This window comes from Lissotriton helveticus, chromosome 4_1 (genome assembly GCF_964261635.1).
Source record: "Lissotriton helveticus chromosome 4_1, aLisHel1.1, whole genome shotgun sequence".
NCBI classification, from domain to species: Eukaryota; Metazoa; Chordata; class Amphibia; order Caudata; family Salamandridae; genus Lissotriton; species Lissotriton helveticus.
Window position 1 is genome coordinate 1,093,928,849 of NC_136063.1, and position 24,326 is coordinate 1,093,953,174.

General features: G+C 45.0%; 1 protein-coding gene and 1 pseudogene across 1 annotated transcript in view; one reads left to right on the forward strand and one right to left on the reverse strand.

Annotated features, from left to right (window-relative positions):
- Nucleotides 1-24,326, reverse strand: part of GABBR2 (gamma-aminobutyric acid type B receptor subunit 2) — a 1,581,022-nt gene that overhangs the window by 910,922 nt on the left and 645,774 nt on the right. The window lies entirely within an intron of this gene.
- Nucleotides 7,626-11,063, forward strand: LOC144826839 (enoyl-[acyl-carrier-protein] reductase, mitochondrial pseudogene; annotated as a pseudogene).

Sequence of the window (24,326 nt, forward strand, 5' to 3'; positions counted from 1 at the left end):
GGACCGTGGCCCTGGGGGTCACTAGGTTGACACCCCTGCCCCGTTATCAGTCCAAAAGGGGCCCTACGAACTACGGTCTGCTGGAACTGATGACTTCACGACTCAGGTTTAGTACCTGGATAGGTTTCCTGTTGTTTTTCTGTTGGGGGGAAGGGGGTGGGGGAGGGCTCTGGAGTTGGGGGGCATGTGCTCTTAGATGTGGCATCCTGAGCTATTTCCTATTGGTTTCTTGTTTGGGGGGGGTTCGAGGGTGGGGGATCCTGGGGGGGAGTGCAGGGAGGTGCGATGGTGGCGACGGGAGTGTTCTGTGGCGTGTGTGGTGGTGCTGGGGGGGTGCGTGGGGAGTGCGTGGAACAGGAAGAAGGGTTGTCAGGGTTCCTGGAGGCTGACAGTCATTGTGCTGGTACCTGGGGAGGAGGGATGGGTCATTCTCCCAAGCAACATCTGTCGGATGGAGTCTCGTCTGTGGGGGGGGAGGTTCATGCAATGCCTACTGAGAGCTTTGATTTTATGGTTCCGCTATGCCTGTTAGTATAGGGACTTGGAATGTTAAGGGCTTGAATTCACCACAGAAACGACAGAAAATATGGAAGTATTTAATTGATCACCAGTTGGATGTTGTGGGGCTCCAAGAAACCCATTTGGCACGCAAAGACGAGCTGCGCCTTCGGCATAGGGCATATCCCCTTATATACAGGGCATCTGCATTCACAAAACATAGGGGGGTAGCACTCCTGTTCCGCGCTGCGTTGCACTTCCAACCTATTGACATGCGCAGCGACAAGGATGGCCGCTGGTTAATGGTGAAAGGATTGGTCCTGGGGCGGCTAAGTACCTTTGTGGTAACATATCTGCCCAATGCTGGCCAAAATCAGTTTTTACAAGGTTTGTTGCAGAGAGTGGGTGACTTTGCTGAAGGCCACTTGTTCATCCTGGGGGACTTTAACTTGGTGTGGGATAAGGCTGTGGATAGCTCTGGGTCCCATAGAGCTGACACGGGGGTGTTCTCTGCTTCCTCGCAGCAACTGGTGGGGGAGTTGGGGCTGGTTGATGGCTGGCGCTTTTTCCATCCTACCACACGAGACTACACCTTTTTTTCTCATGTACACCACTCCTACTCCCGACTGGATCACATTTTCATTAGCCAGGCGCTCAGAGGAGACGTTATTGATGCCGCCATTCTTCCACTCTCAGTGTCTGACCACAGTTTGCTGGTGCTTAGCCTTCGTTGGTCGTTGTCCGGTGATGGACAACGGAAATGGTACTTCCCGGCCTCGGTGTTGAGGGATGACGCCTCTAATAAGGCGTTGCGGAAGGCCATCAGGGAGTTTTTTTAACTTAATCCCGTATCCGACACCTCGGTGTCCAATACGTGGGACGCCTTTAAGGCGTCCATCAGGGGCACGTGCCTGGGCCTCAATGCTAACCTCAACAGGCGCAAGGACCGAGAGGAACTAGAATCCGAACTGGCGAGCCTCGAACAGGCTCATAAGCTCAAACCTTCGAGGGTGACCCTCCGACCCTTGACCGCGGTCCGGGGGAAATTGAGAGCCCACTACAACAATAGGGCCGAACTGACGCTGTTGAGGCTGGGACGGCAATCCTACTTTAGTGGGAACAAGGTGGGAAGACACCTGGCGCGTCAGCTGAGGGACAGGCGGGAACGTGAGTATATCGGGGGAATTCGGGATGCTACGGGTAATGAGCAGCATCGGGACGAGGCGAAGGCGGCCATCTTTGGCCGCTTTTATGCGGACCTCTACACGGGGGACAGGTTGCATGCGGATGCACAGAAGGAGTATTTGCGGCATTTACCCCTCCCCCAGATATCCAAGGAATGGAATGAGTTGCTGGGGGGCCCGATTGTCAGGGAAGAGGTACTGGAGGCTATCAAGAAGTTAAAACTACACAAGGCACCCGGGTCGGACGGCTATACTGCCGCTTTTTATAAAACGTACGCCATTGACTTATGCGATTTTTTGGTATCCCTCTTCAATGACATGGCAGAGTTTGGTTCCTCAACCGGTTCATTGGCGGAGGCGGTGATTACGGTTCTGCCGAAGCCAGGGAAAGACCCCACCCAGTGTGCTTCGTACCGCCCCATAGCGCTCCTCAACATCGACGCCAAATTGTATTCGGCGATCCTGGCGCGTAGGTTACAAGATCTGATGCCGGCGATTATTCAGCCTGACCAGTCTGGATTTATCAAGGGGCGCCAAACTCACGATAATACGCGCAGGGTGGTACATTTAATAGAAAAAGCTAACCGGTTCCACATACCGGCGGTCCTGGTGGGGCTGGATGCCGAAAAGGCTTTCGATCGTGTGGACTGGAGCTTCCTGTTTCATACGATGGCAGCCTTTGGCTTCTAGGAGAGGTTTATCACCATGGTGAGGGCTAACTTTTCCAACCCTCGGTCTCGTGTGGCGGTGAATGGCCACGTGTCGGCGTTTTTTCCGCACTCTAGAGGCACTAGACAGGGTTGCCCTCTTTCACCTCTCCTGTTCGCGCTAAGCATTGAACCCTTGGCTGTGGCGGTACGGGAGCGGGAGGGGATTCGGGGCATTCCGTTCACAGGAGAGCAACATAAAATCACGCTCTTCGCGGACGACATTCTCTTCTCCGTGGCGGACCCAGAACGCTCACTGCCTTGCATCACGGAGACCCTGCGGCATTATGAGGAGGTGGCAGGCTTCAAGGTGAACTATAGCAAATCATATATCCTGAATCTTACTCTCTCGCGATCCGAGATGGAGCGCGTGCGCCCTCTGACGCCTCTGGCTTGGGCCGATAGCTCAATTGTCTATCTGGGGGTCCACTTGACTCAGACTGTGGGCAAACTATTCTCAGCCAACTTCCCGCCTGTGTTAGCAAAGACTCGTGCTGAACTGGAGAGATGGAAACCTAAGTTCCTGTCATGGTTGGGTAGGATCCACGCTGTAAAGATGGTTCTCCTTCCTAAATTCTTGTATTTATTTCAGGCCTTGCCCATACCTCTGGACAGTGACTACTTTCGGCGTCTCAAGACGCAGATTTTGCGATTTGTGTGGCAAGGGGGTCGTGCGCGTTTTTCTTTCTCGGTATTGCGTCGGCCGAAATCCGAGGGTGGAGTAGGACTGCCTGACTTGCAGCTCTATTATAAAGCGGCGCAATTGAGGGTACTGGTGGAGTGGTCGCAGCAAAAGTCTGAAAAACATTGGCTACACATGGACCGGAGTGTGGCAGGCAGGTCGATATGGGACTTGGCTTGGAAGCCAAAGAAGGATCGCCCTCTGAACGCCTATATTAGTATTCCTACGGGTACCACGCTAAAGGTGTGGGACTCCCTGGCCTCGGACGAACGCTGGACTACGTTCCCCTCACCTTTCACGCCCGTGCACTTTAACCCGGCTTTCCCCCCGGCGTCTCAAGAGGGGCCCTTTGACGCTTGGAGGGAGGGTGGCTGCAGGGCCTTGACCCACCTGTTTCATGGTCAGGATCCCCTTACATTTGCTAACTGCATGAGGGATTATGGGATCCCCCAATCTGACCGATATCGCCATGAACAGTTACTCCATTGGGCCACGTCGCCAGGGGTGCTGGAGGCGGCTACGAGACCTCCGTCGCCTTTCGAGGCCTTTATACTGCGGACGTCAGCCATGAAAGGCGTCATCTCTTTCCTATATCAGCTCTTGCTTAAATCAGCGGTATCGCCTAGGCCGCGATACATGGAGCATTGGGAAGAAATGATAGGGAGAGATATCTCCGACAGTGAATGGTCGGCGTTATGGCGGGACCTGACGGCGTTCAATCACTCGCTCCATCTAAGGGAGGCCCACCTCAAGACTCTTATGCAATGGTATCTGTGTCCTACTAGGCTCCACCGCTTCTATCCGGCTACCTCCGACAAATGTTGGAGGGGATGTGGGCTCCTCGGGGACTTCCAGCATATCTGGTGGGACTGCCCAGTGATTTGGCCATATTGGGAGGAAATCCTCTCACACATCAGGGACATTCTTCAATATCCCATTGAGGACTCTATGGCCTCTGTCTTATTAGGCCTGCGTGAACCCGGCCTTGAACATCAGACCCGAGCAGACAAGAAAATCTTGTGGCTTTGTATTGGAGCTGCCAAGATTACACTGGCTGCTGCATGGAAACAGAAGGAGGCACCGGCAATCTCACTGTGGCACGCACGACTTTGGAAGCTTCTAAGCATGGAGAGAATGGCAGACATCTTCCTCGACAATTTCAAGAACTTTCAGTTTCAGTGGGGTCCTTTGGTCGCATTCCTCTCTAAGGGCCTGCCATCCGCCGTGTGTCCTGCATCTCTACGGTCATTGCACCTGTTTCAAGTCTAGTAATATGGATAGAATGTGTGTTGGTGTGAATGGAGTCGCCACCGTGGGGGGAAGGGGGGGAGTTTTTTCTCTTTCATGGTTCATGGTTTACTGAGGTATATGTAGATGAGGCCGAAGCCTGTGCGTTTTTGATATGAAGGAGCGCGGGATGGACAGATCTCCCGCATGAACTTTCCATTGCACGAACACGCAGATAGACTCACGGAACTGGTTACTGAGTCTTGAGACATACTTCTTGGTTCCATTATACTTATGTTGCTTCATAAGGCTTCCTTGCGCCCATGTGGGCTCTGTATGGCACCTCGGTAACCTGCTTGTGTTGTCTTGTTTTTCTCAAAATACAAATAACATTTTTTACAACAAAAAAAAAAAAATACAGTTCATAACAATAAAAAAGTAGTAGTGAATCCAGGAAACAGACAAACATTATCCAAAGGTACAGTGACAAGGAAGGAAATGAGGAAAGTCGTGCCAATAGGGTCTATTAGTTCTCCATATATATATATATATATTTTTATTTATTTAGAGTTTTCTATAGAACGAACAAGACCCAGCGTAGGGTGTCAGAGCGCTTTACAGTAGAGTTTCATCAGTTGTTAATGCTTCATACTTCAGTTTAGCATATAGACATATATACATTCAATAATACAGTTGTCAGGCACAGTTAAAATACATGAACATCTTTGTTCATGATCCAGTGTGGAGTGACATAGCTTATAAAATATTCTAGATCTCAATGCAGACTTCAAAAAACCCGCTACAAATGGTACACATTCTGGTTTCAACAGTTGTAGGTAAAATAGGGCAGGGCGGACCTGGGTAAAATTAAACTTCTTTAAAAATGAAATTAAAAAGAATCTGCGAGAAACATTGTAATAATTACCAAAAAACATGAAGTGCAGCAAATCTTGTGAAGACACTCCGTCGCAGACACAGGATGCTAACACCTGTCCTCTACAGCTCCCCTTTGGTACAGCTAAAAGCAAGGGAAAATAATCCAATCGAAACTGACCAATAAAAACCGCTCATGGGACGACAAGGGCCACAGAAGATACGGTTACGTAGAGGGAATAGTTTTGAGCATCACAAATTTACGGACGCTATGTTTTCTCAATTCAACGTAATCTCTTTCGAGTTTTTTTAATGTCATAAAAGTCTTCTTGACAAAACCCACATCCTCTAGAGGAATTTCAGACACCCCTTTTCCTGAGCCCCTTGAAGAGACTGCACACAGCCTCTCCATCTTATCTGCCCCATATCAACTATGTGAACTAAACGGGCGTGTGCCTGCCTGTCAGACCTTGGCGGCCATGTGTACTTTGGAAACCCCGCACCCTACTTCGAGGCACTGAAGGACTCGCTGCGTGGTCATAGTGCACGTTATCCCATTATAAGTCTGTGCAGTACCACGTTCTCCGCTTAACTATTGTACAGTGCCCGGTGATAGAGAACACAGGTGCTGCATATACTTGGCGTGTCCCCAGGGATCTTCCTACACCCCACTGTCTGAAGGACAAGGAACCGTCTCATACACATATGTAGTGCTTCGATGTTTAGAGTGAGGTGTCGAACCCCTCATGGTTTCCATTCATGGTGCACTCTGGGTCTAGGCTTGTCTTTATCAACTCGACTCCACGTTTAGACAATGATGGCCGAATTTCATGTTTTTGGGACTATCCTTTTAACCGCCACAGTAAAAAAAAAAAACCACTTCAGTTAAGGTGTGGTATAATTTGTCTTAAAGAATACTGTTTTGGCCGGTTCACCGGATCATCTGATCCGGTCCGCAGACTCTGTGGGTCAGCAGCAAGTCCCTATCACACACAATTTGTACCTGTGAGCCATTACTTGGTCTCGGGCGCTTCTGGCTACGTCCGATCTTCTTGCAATTACAGATAAGATAATGCCAGGAAACAATTTCTGTCTGTTTATCCCCGCAATCAACTCAGCTGGCAGCGAGACTCATGTAATTTCTTCTATATGCAGTTAAGACGCTGGAGGAAGTTTCAGGTGAAAATTTGACAAACGTCGATACCTAGAGACACAGCTTTGACCTACTTCATAATGATAATCAGATGGGAGGAAACCATCGACCAGACCTGTTCATATTCAAATATCTTTTCTTCCACTTATACCTTTACCCAAAATGTAGTTTCATGGTGCATGTGTCTATTTGGCTTAGCTAGGAACCCTGTCATCTCAGAAGTGAACAGGTATAGAATTAAAGTGAGCAGCCCTCTAGATAATACCTGCAAAATCCTATCTGAAACCAAATATAATTAATGACTGTTATTTTAATCCATAATATCCTAATTGTTGTAGAGCACCGCATCTCAATGTACAGAGATTAGCAATAGTCTAAACATGATAGGTTTATGTGTAGCCCTGAGAGACTTTATTATGTAGCTCTTTTTAGAGGGAATGAAGTTATCTCTCGGGATGTAATCGAGCTCTTTATTCCTTTGTTTTATACCAAGGGGAAAATTGCAATTTTGTATATTGAAAGTTTTGATTTGCGCCTTAATTTTTGTGATGAAATGGCTCCCAATTCCCTTTCTGATGGTTTTTAATAACTGTGCAATAAATTATTTACTTAAAAAGGATGAGGGTGTGGTAGATCCCTTGCCTGCTAACAGCTAGCATGGACTTTGTGTTTTCTCTGCTTAGATTTGTCTATGTGTCTGTTTCTTTGAAAATCTCTTGAACGTACTGATCAGGGTGTGTTTCAGTTTTTATAATGGAATCTGACTCTGTAGCTCAATGTGTCGACTGTTCTTAAAGTTTTTGCCACAGTGAGTATTATTTTGAAATTATATGTATGGAAATGTTGATTATGTTGGGATTTAACATGATGCTGCTGTGGTTCTATGACTAATCTGTTTTTTACTTTTAGGTCAAGCCTGGGCAGCATGCATGCGCTGTCTGGAAGACCTGGAGTAAATACTATACGGAGTGTAATCCCACCTGCTGCTTGGGATTGGTTCACTCCTGTGCCCCTCTTGCTGGCTGGCTTTTCTTTGTTAGATGCTCCGGAGGCATCACATCCGTTTATCGGGGCAGCAGCACAGCCCAACTACAGTTCCCTACACTGTGAGTGTTTATATATTATTTTGGGGACTACTTCTTTTTAGGTCAAGCATCACACACACACACACACATGCAGACATAATCAGCATGACGCCGTTTCATGAGTGCCATGCTGTTAATAGTTTCATTGTTTCCTCCACTCTCACTCCCCCCTCTTTTCTTCCTCCGGTGACGTATTAGTGGCGCGTCGGTGAGAGAATGCGGTGGCTCACAGTTGTGTCCTCAGGATTATGGGGTCGTGCACCTGGAGACTTAAGGCGGCGTTGCCTGAGCAGTTGGTGCCAGGCACTTGTGTACGAGAAGCATGGGGACCTACGGTGCAGCCTGCGATTATAACGATGGAAGCTTCCTGATCTGGGGAATGCTGGGGTTCAAGTGAAATTGCTGGCTGCACCCATCAACCTGTCTGACTTCAACATGATCCAAGGTACATATGCTCTGCTCCTGATCTGCCAGTTGTTGGTGGGAATTAAGAGGTCGGGGAGGTGCTAGCGGTTGGTAGTGACATCACTGGCCTGCAACCTGGTGACTGGGTGATACAAATAGATGCTGACCTGGGGACCTGGTGAAGGAAGTGACCCAAAATGGGCCACCCGGGTCACTAGCGACCACCTCTATGCCTTCCCAAAAATGAAGAGTCGATCAAACAGAAGAGAATACAAACCAGTTAGTTTATTAATTATACGCTGTTTATAATAGAGCCATTATTACTCCTGTTTGTATTTCAAAATTTTCCCCTTCTTCTTCCCAGCTGTGTTGGTTATGTTCTACTGTTAAAGGTACACTACTGCATCAATTATATGAATGTTCTAATGTTGCCTCGTTCTGGAAATCAGTTTGGGATATTTGTATGAAAGTTTTTCATTGTGCTATTCCATTGTCATTTCAAAATGTTTTTTTAGGATCTTTATCATCTGATATCAATGCCACATCTCCTATTTCCTTGTTATTTGACCTTTTTATTGTACTTGCTTTTAAAGTTATTCTATCTTCTTGGAAAGATACTTCTAAAATTTCTATAGTAACTTGGTGGAATTTTGTTTGTGATGAACATAGGATTTCTACTGTCTCTTCTCTTTCCCTCTCTAACAAAATTAAATCTGACCTTCTTTGGTTACCTTTTACTACATATCTTTCTAATTCTACCCCTGTTTTCTAGCTGCCTTTCTTTTGTTATCTTCAAGTTTCCTCTTCTCTTTTTTTCTCTTTTCTTTTCTTTTTTTTTCTCCCTTTCTTCTTTCCTTTTCCCTCTTCTCTATCTTCTTTTCTCTTTCTCCCTCTCTCCTCTCTTCAAAATATTTTTCTTTCTTTTTTCACCTCATCATTTTAGTATTCATTTGGTCCTCTTTAGTATTTACTTAATCTCTGACTATATTTTGTATTTTTTGCTTTCAATTAGTATTTATATTCCATTGTACTATTTCTTGTAAAACTTTAATAAAAATCTCTTAAACAAAAAAAAAATTTAATTATACGCTGCCGCGGAGCCCAATCTGACCCGTCTCCTGAGATGACGTGCGAGGGGTCTGGCTTTCACAAGCATAAAGGTGACAATTATACATTTCAGCATAAGCACAAGACACACCCACCCAGTACCTTTTCACAGAAGGCAGCAATAAACATAGGGGGGGGGGGCACACAAAGATGAGCTAAGAGTCTTAGACCGGGCACACACTATCTCTCTGGCAAGGTCATTCTGTCTGTGCCTGCAGCTGAGCCAGTGGGAGCAGGCTCCATCTCATGGGAAAGGTATGTAGAAGCACAAAAACAATATATTCCTTTTTTTTAAAAATATCTTTATTCAGATTTTTTCCAACAATTATCGCCCCTAGCCCCACCCCCCACACTCCCGGGTCAGGCAAGTATACATACAATTTCATTATTCACATTAAATTATAATCACCAGTAACATTCTATTCCAACGTACATTTGATTATTCTTCATAAATAAAAAAAAAGCTGCTACAATTGACTTTGGGCTTGACACCATTCTACAAGAGGAGTCCATATCCTCAACTCCATTTTTCGCCGTTTCCTGCCTTTCCGTTTATAAATGGCAGCCTCCAAGTTAGAGATTGCTGATAACCTGGCTAGCCACTGTTGGAAAGACAGTGCAATAGGATCCAGCCATGCTGAAGCTATACATATTCTTAAGACCGCCAAAGCAATAAAAATGAGCTTATGTCCTATAATAGGGTTGCTAGGGTCGACGGCCCCTAATAAGATAACATCACTAGACAGAGCAATATCACTTTGCAATACTGCGGACACAAATTTCTCTAAATCTAGTATTAAAGATAATAGTCCATCACATGTGAAGAAAATATGTACACAGTCAGCATTAAATACCATGCATCTTGGGCAGCATGTTCCTTTGCCACTCCCCCATTTGGCAATTTTATCTGGCATATAATATAAGAAAAAACAAGTTTTGTAAAACTGTGCTTGTAGTTTGGTGGATATGAGAATACTTTGAGACAGTGAATAAGCATAATTAAATTCATCAATGGATATTCCTATTTTTCCATACCATTTCTGTGAAGTTTTCTACATATCATCCGGAAACAGTGCATTGAGAAGGGAGTAAATTCCCCCAATAGTGTTTTTTTGGTGTGAGTAATTGTTTCCACTAAAGTTATTTTTCACACAATACCCTCCCCCCTACCTTACGTGTCAGAAAGTCCCTAATTTGAAGATATTTAAAAAAAGTCCTGCCAGTCCAATTGGTAGTCTTTTTTCAGAGCTTCAAAGGATTGAATCCCTGTAGGGCAGAAGAGGCATCCTAACTGAACTATTCCCGCCTTATTCCACCTGTGTATACAATTATCACTGAAAATGTCCGGAAGAATTGGGTTGTCCCTTAGTGGGGTGTTGTATGATATTCACCCTAAGCCCAGCATTCTTCTCACAGCCTTTCATACCTTAAACCCACTGTAGAGCGCACAATATATTCCTTTGTACAGCGAGGCCCAAGAATAAGAGAAAGAAAATTCAGCATGACTACTACTTGCAGAGCCGGGAAGCAATTAATTGTGATCATGGCCTAGAATTGGCGGCTAAATATGAAATGGCGCCGCAAAGGCTAATTTAAGCATCATTATGTACGGTAGCACAGATCAGACTTTTCATTTAATTCCAACACTGGAGAACTGAAATGGTGGCAGCGGTGGACCTGCTACTTTAAGTGCCAAAGGATATCCCAGTGGAGAGTGCGCCTACCCTAAGTGTCAATCCCTGCACATCCTATAGGATGCTGTTGGATTTCTTGACTCTGAGGCCAGGGGATTCAGTCATTCAGAATACAGCCAACAGTGGTGTAGGGCAGGCTGTGATCGAGGTCGCAGCAGCCCTAGGGATCAGGACGATCAACATTGTACGAGACAGTCCAGACTTACAGACTTTGGTGGAGAAACTGACTGTCATGGGAGCAGACCACATCATCCCAGAGGAACAGCTAAGGAAGCCTGAGATGAAGGTCCTCTTCAAGAGTGTCCCAAGACCCCGGTTGGCTCTGAATTGTGTTGGAGGAAAAAGCACCACTGTGATGTTGCGTGACTTAGAGCAAAGGGGCACGATGGTGACAGATGGAGGAATGGCCAAGCATCGTGCCTCCCACATGATCCATGCTCCGCAATAGCTGTCATTGATCGTGAGTAGCAACTGATAGACTTGTAGCTGGTGCACAGAACAGTAAACACCCCACATAATATTTGTTTGTATTTCTCTCATTCTTTTTGCCTGTTTTTTGGTGCATGCAGATCTGCATATCAGTGGGTAAAGCAGAACTACCAATACCATACTACCAGGAAGTACAAAACAGATTTTGAGACAAATGGACGTTCACGTAAGCTAAATGTTTATATGGAATAAAAACACATTGATAATGCAATAGGTCTTGCATTAGGGAGAGTTTGAGCTGCTAGCATTGAAAATGAATATGCCTTTTATTTATGTGTTTTGACAACCTACATGTGGTGTGTAAACATGCACTTTGTACTAATAGTCTTTGCTTACCAGAAACAAGGCAGGCAGTAAAAAAGGCACAGTTACTGCCAGCCTTGATTCTCCTCAGCGACTATAAGTACAAAGTGCGTTTTTACGCACCGCTTGCAGGTTTTCAAAGCACATAAATGAAAGGCATTGTAATATACAATGCCAATAACTCAAACTCTTGCAAATGCAAGACCTACTGCAATGCAAATGCTTGTTGTATCTTAGAACTAGGCCTCCTACAACTCAATTGTATTATTGATATGTACGTTTGTTTTTGTGGAATTATTTTATTAACTCCCAAAACATATCTAACTATTACTTCACACACTAATCACTAATAGATTAACATTTTGCAGAGTAAGAACAATGGTATTTAAAACGAACAATAGCAAATTCCGAGCATCTGGCAGTGCTAAGATGTTTCGAAAACTATTTCACAAGTTATTTAGTATGGATCTTATCTGCATATTAAAGGAATACAATAATGTTCTCATTCACAACAAGATCGACTAAGGTTTCACAGGCTAGTTTGTCTTTTACACAAGTACCATAGGAATGTCTTCAAATATTGTAGACTACACGAAATATGGACTTGATGACATTGGCCCTACCATATTCAGCGAAATCGTAGTGCTGTGCCAGGGAGCTTACGTTGGGGAATGTTCCCTGTGTATAGAATCAGTTTCAGAATACAGCGAAATAACCAGTATTAGATGTGCTACTCACATATAACTACAAATATGACGTAAGGATTATCTGCCACTATTGTCTCCGCCACTTAACAAATAAATCCCAAATTAGGCTTCAACACATACAAAGAGCTGTGTGCACACCAGGGCCGGTTCTAGGATTTGCGAGTCCCTGGGCTAAAATGTAATGTGCGAGGCCCCTCCAATGTAGAGAAGTGGCCCCTTGCAAGGAGACCATTCACAGACACTGTGGGAGGCCCATTGTCCAGCATTTGGGCCCCCCCCCACAGTTTTAACTTTCAGCCCACAAGCATTTCTCTCACCTTCAGTTGATAGGTGTGAGAATTGCTTGTGGGCTAAAAGTTAATGCTGTGGGGGCGCAAAACATGCTGGATAATGGGCCTTCCACAGTGTCTGTGAATGGGTCTCCTTGCAATTGAAGGGAGCTTCTCCCTCCCCTATGCCTCCAGACACCATCCCTGAGAGGCCCGGGGAGGGGGGCCCCTCCAAAGGACCTTAATTGCAAGGCAACACCTTTCTTTGAAATGGATCGCCAGGGAAACAACAGGACACATCACCAGTGCGTGGCCCCATGCTGGTGGGCTGAGAGCGAGGCCCTGGGCAGCTGCCCATGCCTAGCGCCGGCCCTGGTGCACACTAAGCACCATAAATATATAATACCAGTGAGAAGCCTCAGTATGTTAATCACTTCCTGCTGATGTCATATACAATTCCTGCAAAATTTACATTTTGTCCATACGACTTTGATAGAATTCACTAAAATTCATTGGGTAATAGTTACAGCCAGTAATGAGTGCTATGTAAATATAAAAAAAATAAAAAAATAGATAGGACATGCACAACCTGGAATATCCAATGTAGACACTAATAAAGTGTCGCGTGCTACTGGGGCTTCACTTTCTGTTCCTAAAAGTGTTGTCCAAATATCCACCGATGCAACCCCTGCATAGGAGTTGTCCCCCTGTGCACAGCGTAAGAAACTGAGTATGTGGTTTAATTATGTTGTGAACAAAATAAAAATTGTCGTGCAACCAAGTAGATTGTCGATTGATTTAATCACCAACCGTCCATATAAAAATTCCTTCTGTTCAAACAGTCGTCACTATTATAAAGTTCATAATGATCAGATATATGCTTCAATGCTTCAAAGCAATGTTAATCTCCGTTCATAATTGATCCCAATGCATTTCGGGCATGACTTCTGCCCGTCGTCAGGGGAACATTCTGTAGACAAAAATAACAATTGTACTGGGTCTTAGAAAGATGTAGTCTCATGTAGTCTCAAGGCAAAACATTAGGAAAGTTATACATAATCGTCATGAGCATGCGTGGAAACTAGTGAAGAGAGTTATGTATGATGTGTTAAACCCCAAAGGTGAAATTAATGTTTGAAAGGTATTGTGCTGCATGTAGTAGTAGGTCAATGGCGAAGAACACACAAGAACACACAAGAACATGCTGTGTTGGGCCAGTTGCGGAAGAGTGGCATAATAGAAGACATTGCGGTGTGGACAGGATTAGACCGCTATGTAAAAATAGTCATTACCATCACGCAGCCTAAGGCCACGGGTGGAAAGAGTGTATGCTTGCCAGCACTTGTCAGATTCGTCCCTATGACATCAGCAGTCCCATCCCATCATGTGTTGTGAAATCTACCTGTCCATTTCATTTTTCATTTCAATACTTTATTTCGGTCAATTTAGACCATAAAAGTTCATAAGAATAAATTACATCACATCAATATCAGGATCACAGCGATTTTACAACGTTGACAATAATAGGCTAAGGGGGATCAGAGTTTCCAACAATTCATCGTCTATTTACAACTAAAAACAGTTAATTAAGAATCCAATAAATATACATTTTAAAAACGTAAAAAAGTTTAAAAAAGGAGGTTGCTCAGATATTCTATCACAGGTCATAATATTACTATTAGATCAAGCCAATAATAACTAATTATCCACAGGTTTTTAAGGGTTAAGAACAGACCATCATTTCAATTAGATAAACTAATTATACCCACTAGTTACTAGAATTTTTGTGCTACAGCTTTTACAATGTCAGACCATTTTTAGCTCTAAAATATATTACATTACAAAGGAATCTCGATCTCGACCGGAAACGCTCTCTTCTGAAATGGCCGACCCGTTCCCCTATCTGTCCATTTACCATTAAAACAATGAGCGTGCTCATAGTATGTTAAGGATATTTCTTGTTGTTGATGTGGAGTGCATCTTGCAAACTGAATGAGGCACTTACACCTGGGGAAAAGGGGGGCTTCTTTTTAATAGGTATGCGTGATGTACCATTTGGAATAATAAGGCACTCAGTCTTACTTGGGGGAGAGAAATGTACCGGTATTAGATCGGTGTCCCAATAATGGTACTGTTCGTGGGCATTTCAGAGTACTAGGCTTTCAAGGCGCTACGTCTGGCGGTACTGCTATGTGCCAAAAGGGTTTTGGTTACACCTAGTAGAACTCTATGACTCCTGGCACTTTTATGATTTGAAAGTGATGATGACCCCTAGTTCATTAGGCTGTACCCACTGGCCATGCGAAGCTGAGAAAACAGACAGATGTCCTACCAGAATGCCAACAGGTTAATGAGGGAGGTGCCCCATGGCCACCCCTCTACCTGACACACAAAAAGAGACCTTTAGTTTATATAATACGTTTTTTTTGCACACTAACCACATACGGAATTTATGTAGCAATCACATTTATTACGTCTCCTAGCCTTGACTGCTAGTAGCTAATGACGCGAGATTAGGAAATAAGATAATGGATGCGTATCTAAACAAGGCTAAATAGAGTCTTGTGTCTGCACAGCCCATGCACAGAACAGGACAGGCCGACACCAGGGAAGGCACTAGAATCACCTGCTCTCCCTGAATGTACTGAGGAGGATTTCGAATGAGATGCATGAGAAAGTCTTTCTTTGTAGGCACGTGCGGTGCAATCAGCAGCATGAGATTCTGAAGCGAGAGTGTGCCCACATGATACATTTGGTAGTCTAGTGCATTTTTCATGTGTACATTAAAGGAATAAAGGCAGAACTGCATCCTACTAACTATAAACACCGGTACACAGAGGTTAAGAGATTGCTAAGGGTGCAGAGGGAGGGGCAATCAGAGGTGAAGATGTTGTTCATAGGAGTGCAGATGAGAGAGAGATGCTGTAGTGAAGCGCAGAGAGAGAGAGAGAGCCACCAGGAAGTGGGACATGTTTAGGAGTCAGCTTAGAGGTAGAGGGAGTCGGGAGTACAATGGGGAGTTATCTCAGAAAGATTATGAGTTTGTTAAAATGAAAATGCAGGGTAAACAATGAGGGGGGAAATCAGCTGCAAGAACTAGGAAACTGAGTAAGATGAGGCAGTCATAAGGTCAGTGAAAGAGAGAAAGGGCGGGGAATGGGAGAGCAGAGCAACCCAGAGCATTTACATGCGAGAGAGGGGAAGGAGGAGACAATGTGTAGGATTAGTTTGAAGGATTGGATCATAATCTTCCCATTACCATGGAAGCAGACGTGCTCTTTTAGGAAGGAGGCACTGCTAATCTGCTCGTCATTCATAACTCTCAACTGAAAGTAATGTAGGGTTCAGTTTTATGTTCCTAATTGCAACTTACAAAAGTGCATCCCAATGGAAAGTACAAATTAGACCAGCATTTTTTTCAGACAGTTGTCACATCTTTGAAATCTTTGGCACTAAGTGCATTAAAACCCTGGGGGGCCTGGTTATCCACCTAAGATGGTGGTTGTACTTTAGAGCTCCTGAAGAGTGCCCACGAAAATAAAATATTCGCCATCATCCTTGTCACAATTGGCGCCTGAGTAATGTAGAGGTGCTGACTATTAACCTGCTCGCTCCAGACGACAGATTTACTGGCAGACGAGGCAATGACGAACCTGTGGGCCGCCATTGCGGTGGTCGTGCGGCTGGACTGACGGCGTGGCCTCCCTTGGGTGGTCTCCCGGCACCCTACTCCTCTCCTGTGTAGGAGCCTTGGAGTAAACTTCACAAACACATTGAAGGCTTCCCCATGTTCTCCCTGGCCTCCAGACGTGGACTGTTCCAGTTTAGCCCGAGCGACCAATAGATTTTCCCAAGAGGTGTGGCAGCCGAAACCGCAGAGCCGGGTGCAGGCCGCGAGCGGGAAGGCTCCGGCAACGATATCTTGCAGGCCACACAACAACAAGTCCGGCGGCTGAGATTGGAGGTGAGTGCGGGACAGTGGATGAGACTGGGGAGCCTGGGGCGCAAAAACCCACTGCGGCCTTCGGGTCCTCCCTACAAACTCCTAGCGAGCCGGCCTTGAGGAATTGCCTTCTAACAGGTGAGAGACCATCACAAGACCGGTGTGGTGAAGAAGGAAGACTGAAATTGCCCTCCCCATACCAGAACAACATTGTAGCTGCACCCATCATATGAAAGCACAACAGACAACCAGATTTGCGTTTTGAGAATGTACCCATTCTCTGGCCATATTTATTACACTCCATAAACACGACATTAAAATTCAACAGCTGTCTTCATATTGCATAACATTTCCATATATTTACAAACATTCATACAGTTTAATACAGCAAACCTTTTACTAATACAACTGATCTTCTGCTCGCATAGTCTCACACTCCATTAGGGGTCATGATTGACCACCTCTCGGTTCCTAATGGCATAGTTTACAAGGCAAACTTTCCAATCCCTCAAGATAAAGGGAGCTAGGGCCAGCAAAGCAGCAGGCCCCCAAAAAGAGGCATGCCATAGCAACCCAGTAAAGGGACACCCCCTGGCACCAATTGGGGTGATAAGCCTGGTCCCCTGGTGCAGCCACCACCCCCTCCCCCCCCCACTCCCACGCGGTGTATCACAGGGTTCCCCTCTAGGACCAGGGACAATTGCAGTAACGGATTCCCCCAGCCCTTCACCAATGACCATGTCACCCCTGCCCGGGTTATTAAAAAACCAACAACATCTTGAATCGGCTTTTAAGCTGTCCTGCTGCCCCTGCAAGCCCCCAGGCAGCCCTGCTGCCCCCACGCAACCAATCGATGCCACCCATGGGAAACCTACCTGCAGAAATTTGAACCTTTGGCCACCGTTTGGCCATCAACCGGTCCATACCGGCCCGCACCTGTCTCCGGGCCTGTGAGGGGGTCTGCGGCCCCTTTGCCATTCTCCTGGCTGTATATACGCGGCCCCCAGATGCAGCCCTGCTAACACTCTGAAGCCTGCTTGCAGTGGCCTGCCGTATGGAGCCCTGGGCCCACAAAACATAAGACTGAGACTGTCAGCCTGGGGCATACACTGTACACTGTTGACAGTAATACAACAAATGAACCCCACCCTATGAGCTTCCGTCAGTTCAAACATTGCTTCCCATGCAACAATGCCATGGTGAGCCAGTCATCACCATTTTAGGGAATCCTGCTCTTAATTCCCCGGAGGCTAACCTCCACGAGAACAGTGAAGACATGGGCCGCACTAGTGGCTGCTGCACAGGATACTGACTGGGGGCCTGATTCACAGAACTAACTTAAGACAAAATCCTAAACTTACTACCATTTTGGTATTCACAGATGGCACTCACTCATTTTGATATTCGCAGAAAGCACTTAGGGGCAGAGGTATCAAAATACCTATTTGCGATTCTCAAATTGCAATTTTTGGAGAAACGCTATTTGACAATTGCAAAATGGTATGTATCTAAAAAATCACAATTTTTAGCAATTTATTAATTAGCGAATTCGCAATTAGGGAATAATTTCCCATTCATTACTATGGGCCAGGAGGCCCATAAGATTGAATGGGAGGTTATTCTCAATTTGCGATTCTCAATTTGCAAATCGCAAATTGAGAATAATTTCAAGGGTGCAAGGGTGTCAAAAGGACACCCTGATGCACCCTTGAAATTAACATGTGTGCGCATATGGCGCACATACATGCTCTAAGGGCATGTATGTGCGCCACATGGCACCTTCAGAAATAGCAAAAAGTGCATTTGTGAAAGAAATCGCAAATTACCACCAACCTCAAGTTGGTGGTAATTTGCGATTTCTTAATTAGGAATCGCACAACTTGGGTTGCGATTCCTTAAATGCTGACGCAAAGTTAAGGAATCGCAAATTTTGCGATTCCTTAATTTTGCGATGCGATTTCAATAATAGATCGCATTTTCTGATTTTTTTTTGTCGCAAACGCTGCTATTTTGCGAATCGCAGCGTTTGCGCCAAATTATTTTTTGATACATCTGCCCCTTACTCATTTCGGAATTCACAGAAGGTAGGACTCCTAACTTTAGGACTCCTAAATGCCTTCTGTAATTACCAAAAGTCTTAAAGTTAGGATTTTTCTCAGTTTAGGAGTAGTAAAGTTAGGACTCCTAACTTTAGGGTTCCTAAATGCCTTCTGTGAATACCGAAAGTCTTAAAGTTAGGATTTTCTCAGTTTAGGAGTAGTTAAGCTCCTGACTGGGAGCTACCTGAAAATCTTGCGAAGCAAGCATAGGGTGTGGAAGCAGGCAGATAAGTCTGTGTTTACCTGTTTTTTCATAGATAGCTTTTTGTCTAGTATTCTGCTGAGGTTGCAGACATGGTCTGTTGGAGCGAAGAATGGGCCAAGTTCAGCAGGCTACCATGTTCATAACAAGGGGGTGTTCCCAAAGATAAGGACTTACGTCTTTTCCGAGTTGAGCTTGGGGCAGATGTCCAACATCTAGTTGGTGATGTCCTTCATACAACTGTACACATTTTTTTTTTCCCTGGAGCACATTTAGAAGGAACACAATTTATAGAGTCTACACCTCTGAGTTCAGTATAACAATCGTATATTTATTAAAAACACATATAAAGTTAAAAAACATGAGAAATCAAATACATATTGGAATTACAATGATTTGGGCGGGTCCAAGATGGCGGAGTGAGGACGCGACCGTGCGGTAGCTAACCTGGCGGCTCCCTCCCCCCCTGTGAGTTACTACAGAGAGACTGAAAGAGAACGACTTACTAATTCTACTCGCGGATTAAATGCTCTTTAGAAAAATACCTCTTCACTGAAGGAAACTCGAACGCTGAGAGAAGAAGGTGTTCGGTGAGGCTACCGATGCTTTGGCTCTCAGGCGTCCCACGGATTATCCGGCATGCGATCTGCAGATTGATCGCTGGTTCGGGGTTTGGCTGGTCTGGACTTTCGCCTGCGGCTCAATTCTGGGTTCCCCGTAGAATGTCTCCAAAAAACCCACCTCGTACTACGCGCAACACAAAGAACACCGCGGCCGTCCCCCCTCCTCCTACTCCTTCCACGGCTGCAGAGCAAACGACCGCCTCGGTACTCGTGGCGACAGCTTCCTCTGACCCTACGGAGCTCCAGGATTCACCGGGAGGAGAGACTACATCGAACAGTCCTGGAGTCAAGCCTTCGGCAGCCATGGGAGCGAAGGGGTCGGATCGCATAAATGCCGGTAAGCCAATCTTGCGTCCCCCTACTCTGACGGTTCAAAGCGTTACTCTTTCTAAACACGCCAATAAAGCTGCTTCAAAATCGGGGGTCGAGCCAAGGGGTGAAATTTGTGGTGCATTGCTTCTGACAGAAGAAGCTACTCCAAGTGCAGCAGCAGCTTCGAAGGGTACTGCTGCTATGACAAAGCTGCCCGTAAAGTCAATATTAGATACTAATATAACTCTAAACTTTGGAGCTTTGGCAACTGACCCAGGAAGAACAGGTGAAATGTTAAACACAGAAACTCATCAGGCGGATCCTAACACCGAAGGGACAGACGCTGAGAACACAGGCTCTCCTGAACTATTATTGGATTCAGACCCAAGCACAGCTATCACTGGAGCGGGTATCAATGTCGCTGGCTTTTCAAATACAAGGGTGAATGAAGGGCTGGCTACTGGCGACACAGTCTCTCCTGAACTATCATTGGACTCAGACCTGGACGCAGCTATCATTGAAACAGCTACTAATGTCGCTGGCTTATCAAATACAGGTGTGAATGAAGGCCTGGCTATTGGTGATATCTCTGCAGAAATGATAGAGGATAACCCTGATATAGGTTCTTATGAGGATTATGAAGCAGAGACTGAGGAAGAGACGGATAACCCAACTGATAACCCTACGAAATCCCTGGCAGACAGAAGGCGAAAAATTAAAATCAAGCCCAAGTTTAAAAGAGGAGGAAAAGTTGGGTCTAACTTAAATCGATCCATTGAGGGCAATATTACGACTGCTAAGAAGACTCTCAATGATAAAAGCCCTCTTAGAAAATGGATTGAGGCAAAGGGGCTTATTAAAAATATGACACTAAGACTATCAGGGACAAGTCCTACAGACTTTGAGCCTACTTCAGGTACTCTGTGCTGCCATGCCCCCGAGATCAACTTATTAAGCGCATCGTCAAATGTAACTCCAAATATATCAGTAACTGCATTACTTGATTCAACGGCGCAAGCAGCTGTACTTAGGCTTGGACCTGGGGGTGAGATTTCACTGTCTAGTGGTTCGACTATGGCTACCAATCTGAAAGCGCCACTAATTATTACAAATGCTGAGTCCCAACCAGGCCTCACGGATCAGCACCAGAGGGGGAGGATAAACTGGGTACGGATTCCTCTCAACTAGACATTATTCTGCAAATATTAACTAGCCATCGTGCAGAAGCACAGGAGCACTATTTACAACTTCGGGGAGACAATAACAAATTACAGACCTCCCTATCAGAACTGACCTCTAATCTTGGTGGGGTCTCGCAGGACATTGAGGAGCTACAGCATCGGGTGGTGGGTGTAGAGGAGGTGGCCACGCGTATGAACTCTGTAGTAAGCCAACACGATGCTCAGATGACACTACTTCAGTTAAAAGTTGAAGACTTGGAAAATCGGCAGCGTAGGTCTAACTTAAAACTCTTTGGGATACCGGAAGGATCTGAAGGTTCTGATCAAAGGGCTTTCTTGGTTAATTTACTACCCCAAGTTTTCCCAGATCTATCAGATTGGGACTGGGACTCCCAAATCCAACGGGCACACCGTCTACCTTTAGTTCAGAAGAAGAAAGAGATTAAGTTCCCGCGACCCTTTCTTATTTATTTTGGCAATTTTCTATTGCGACAGGCTATTCGGCAGAAAGAACGACCTAACACCCCTATAATCATAGGGAATCTCTCTTTGTTTTCACGATCTGACCTTAGCAAATCCACCATGGAAAGACGGTGGGAAATGCGCAAATTGATTGACCCTATTAAATCCACTGGGGGGCAGGCTCTTCTTCAGGAACCCGCCCGCCTTAAGGTCATTAAAAATTGTCGCACGCATTTTTTTTTTGATATCCGAGAGGCTGAGTCGTTCTTATCTAGTATAAGTAAGAGATAATCTCTAATTATGATAGCAAACTGGATCGAAACACCATTAGGCTTACACAACAATATGGGTAAATAAGACTTTTAAAAGTAGAAAGGAAACTTGTTATGGGAGTTTCTTTTTTTTTTTCAGAGGGGCGGTAGCACCAGGAATCCTATCGTAGGTGCTGCCACTACAGCGGCAGCGGAAGCTCAAGGGGGGTCTCCTCCCGTGGGGGGTGGGAGATTGGGGGGTGGAGGGAGGGGGTTCTTTGTTCTCTGCAGGGTGGGGGTGTTGGGGGGTAAAAAATTGAAAAACTATATTGTCAACCTGATGGGGGAGCATGCTATCAAAGATAAAGCATTGAGTAAACGTCCACTTCTGTACGGTTTTTGGACAGATGTTTTCCACTTGGCGAATTTCTTCTTTTTTGAATGTATAAACTATAACATGGAATGTTTCGGGGCTAAATAGCAAAAATAAAAGACGTCTTGTATCAGAGGAGTTGAGACTACACAATCCTCATCTGGCGTTACTATCAGAAACGCATATTGCTGGCAAGGATAAAAAATTGCTGAACCAACTGGGTTATGATATTGTAACTTGTACCACCATTGGGGCCTCTATCAGAGGGGTAGCTATTCTTAAGGACAAACGACTAAGGGCAGAAACTTTGCAAACTGCTTACAACAAAGATGGTAGATGGGCTATTGCTCAAATGCTTATTGATAACAAAAAATATGTCATATGTGCAGTCTATGGCTCCAACCAAGATGAACCGAAGGTCTTTGATTATTTAAATATAAAACTCTTGGATTGGGAGGGGGAGCTAATCATAATGGGAGACTTCAACTGTATCTTAGATTATCAACAAGACACCACTAGGCCCGGAAGCTTCCAGCGGATGCGTAAAACCAGAACCTCTATATTAGACCTGTGTCGCATCCATAACATCAAAGATGTTTGGCGGTGTTTATATCCAAATATCCCCGGGTATACATACTACTTAGCACCTCATAAGTTATGTTCCCGGTTGGATATGGCTCTAGTTAATGATAATTTACTGAACTCTAGTTCAATGGTGGTATGCCCCCGAATCTCCTCGGACCAAAACCCTATAATGATGATATTTTCCACCTCACACCTCCCCACCTCACCCAGACCATTCTCTTTTCCCAGGTATCTAGTATCAGATTCTGCTTATATTGCACAGTTAAAAATCCATCTTACTGACTTCATAAAATATAATCAGAATTCTACCACATGCAATATGGTCTGGGGCGCCTGTAAAGCAAGCATACAGGGTTTTAACCAGGCTTATGTGCTCAGACAAAACGCTGAAAGACGTAAACTTGATGAAACCTTGATATCTGATATTGCTGCTCAGGAAGCACTGCTAGCGTCAGCACTATGAGCAGATCTGCCAACGGTAACTGAAATATGTACTAAGCTAAGCCAATTAAAGTTTAAAACCAAGGCCAAATTTATTAAAAAAAACAGTGCCAATATACATAAATTTAAGATTGCGCAATACGAGGGAGGGGACAAAATCGGAAAAATATTGGCATATAAAGTTGCAGAGGACAGAGCCAATACTGTGATCATGAACATCCGAGGCTCTGATAACAAGCTCTACGACCATCCATGTAATATATTAGAACAGTTTGTTGATTTCTACAGGTCTTTATATACTCCGGAATCTACACCTAGTGCTGCCACAATACAAAACTACTTAGAAGAGAACTCAATTAACTTTAGCAACTCTACAGAAATCAATTTACTGTCTGAAGACATAACCAAGCTTGAACTCTGTTAAGCCAGTACATCTCTGCCCACAGGGAAGGCCGCAGGGGAGGATACCATCCCTCTCGAGATCTACAAAATCTGCTTAGAGGAACTTGCCCCCCTTCTACGGCAAGTTATACAAACTATTGGGCTAACTGGGATAGCCCCCGCTCATGGAATAGGGCCAAAATAATATTCTTCCTTAAAAAGGGAAAACCGAAGGAGGAGAGGGGGTCTTACAGACCCATCTCACTGATTAATTCTGACGCTAAAATTTTTGCCAAACTTTTAGCAACAAGGCTGGCTCCTCTGATGCCCAAAATTGTTAACCCGCAGCAACATGGGTTTGTGACCAGGAGCGATATCAACACCCATGTTAATATGGCCATAACGGCTTTTGATGTGGCAGAGACAGAGTCCACCCCACTCGCTATGATTTTGCTGGATGCCGAGAAGGCTTTCAATCGAGTGGGGTGGGACTACCTCTGGCACGCTATGATAAAAATGGAGTTTGGTGGGCACTTTTTAAAGGGGATACAGGCACTGTATGACAACCCCTCCGCTTGTATCAGTTACGGGGGCCTGACTTCGTTAGACTTTCTGATATCTCGGGGCACCCGTCAAGGTTGCCCCTTATCACCTTTATTATTTGCCCTCTCACTTGAACCTTTTTTACAGGCACTTCAGGCACAATCACGAATTAGACCCTTTAAGTCTAACACACAGGCACTGAAAATTACGGCATACGCAGACGATATTGCCATTTATTCGTCTGATGTTACAGAGGCATTGAAAGGGATTACCATCGAGGCCTGTAAGTTCAGGACAGTATCTGGCTATAGGATAAACATAAACAAGACACAAATTATAGCTAATTATGCACCCACGGTAGCGACTCCGGCGATCTGTAAAGTCGCTACATATCTAGGCGTAAAAATCACGTCTAAAATACGGGAAATCAACAACATTAATTATAGTGAACTGATTAAATCTACCACTCTAATTTTGAAGAAATGGCACAGACTGCCCCTGAACTTAATCGGCAGAATTAACTTAATTAAAATGAAGGTACTACCAA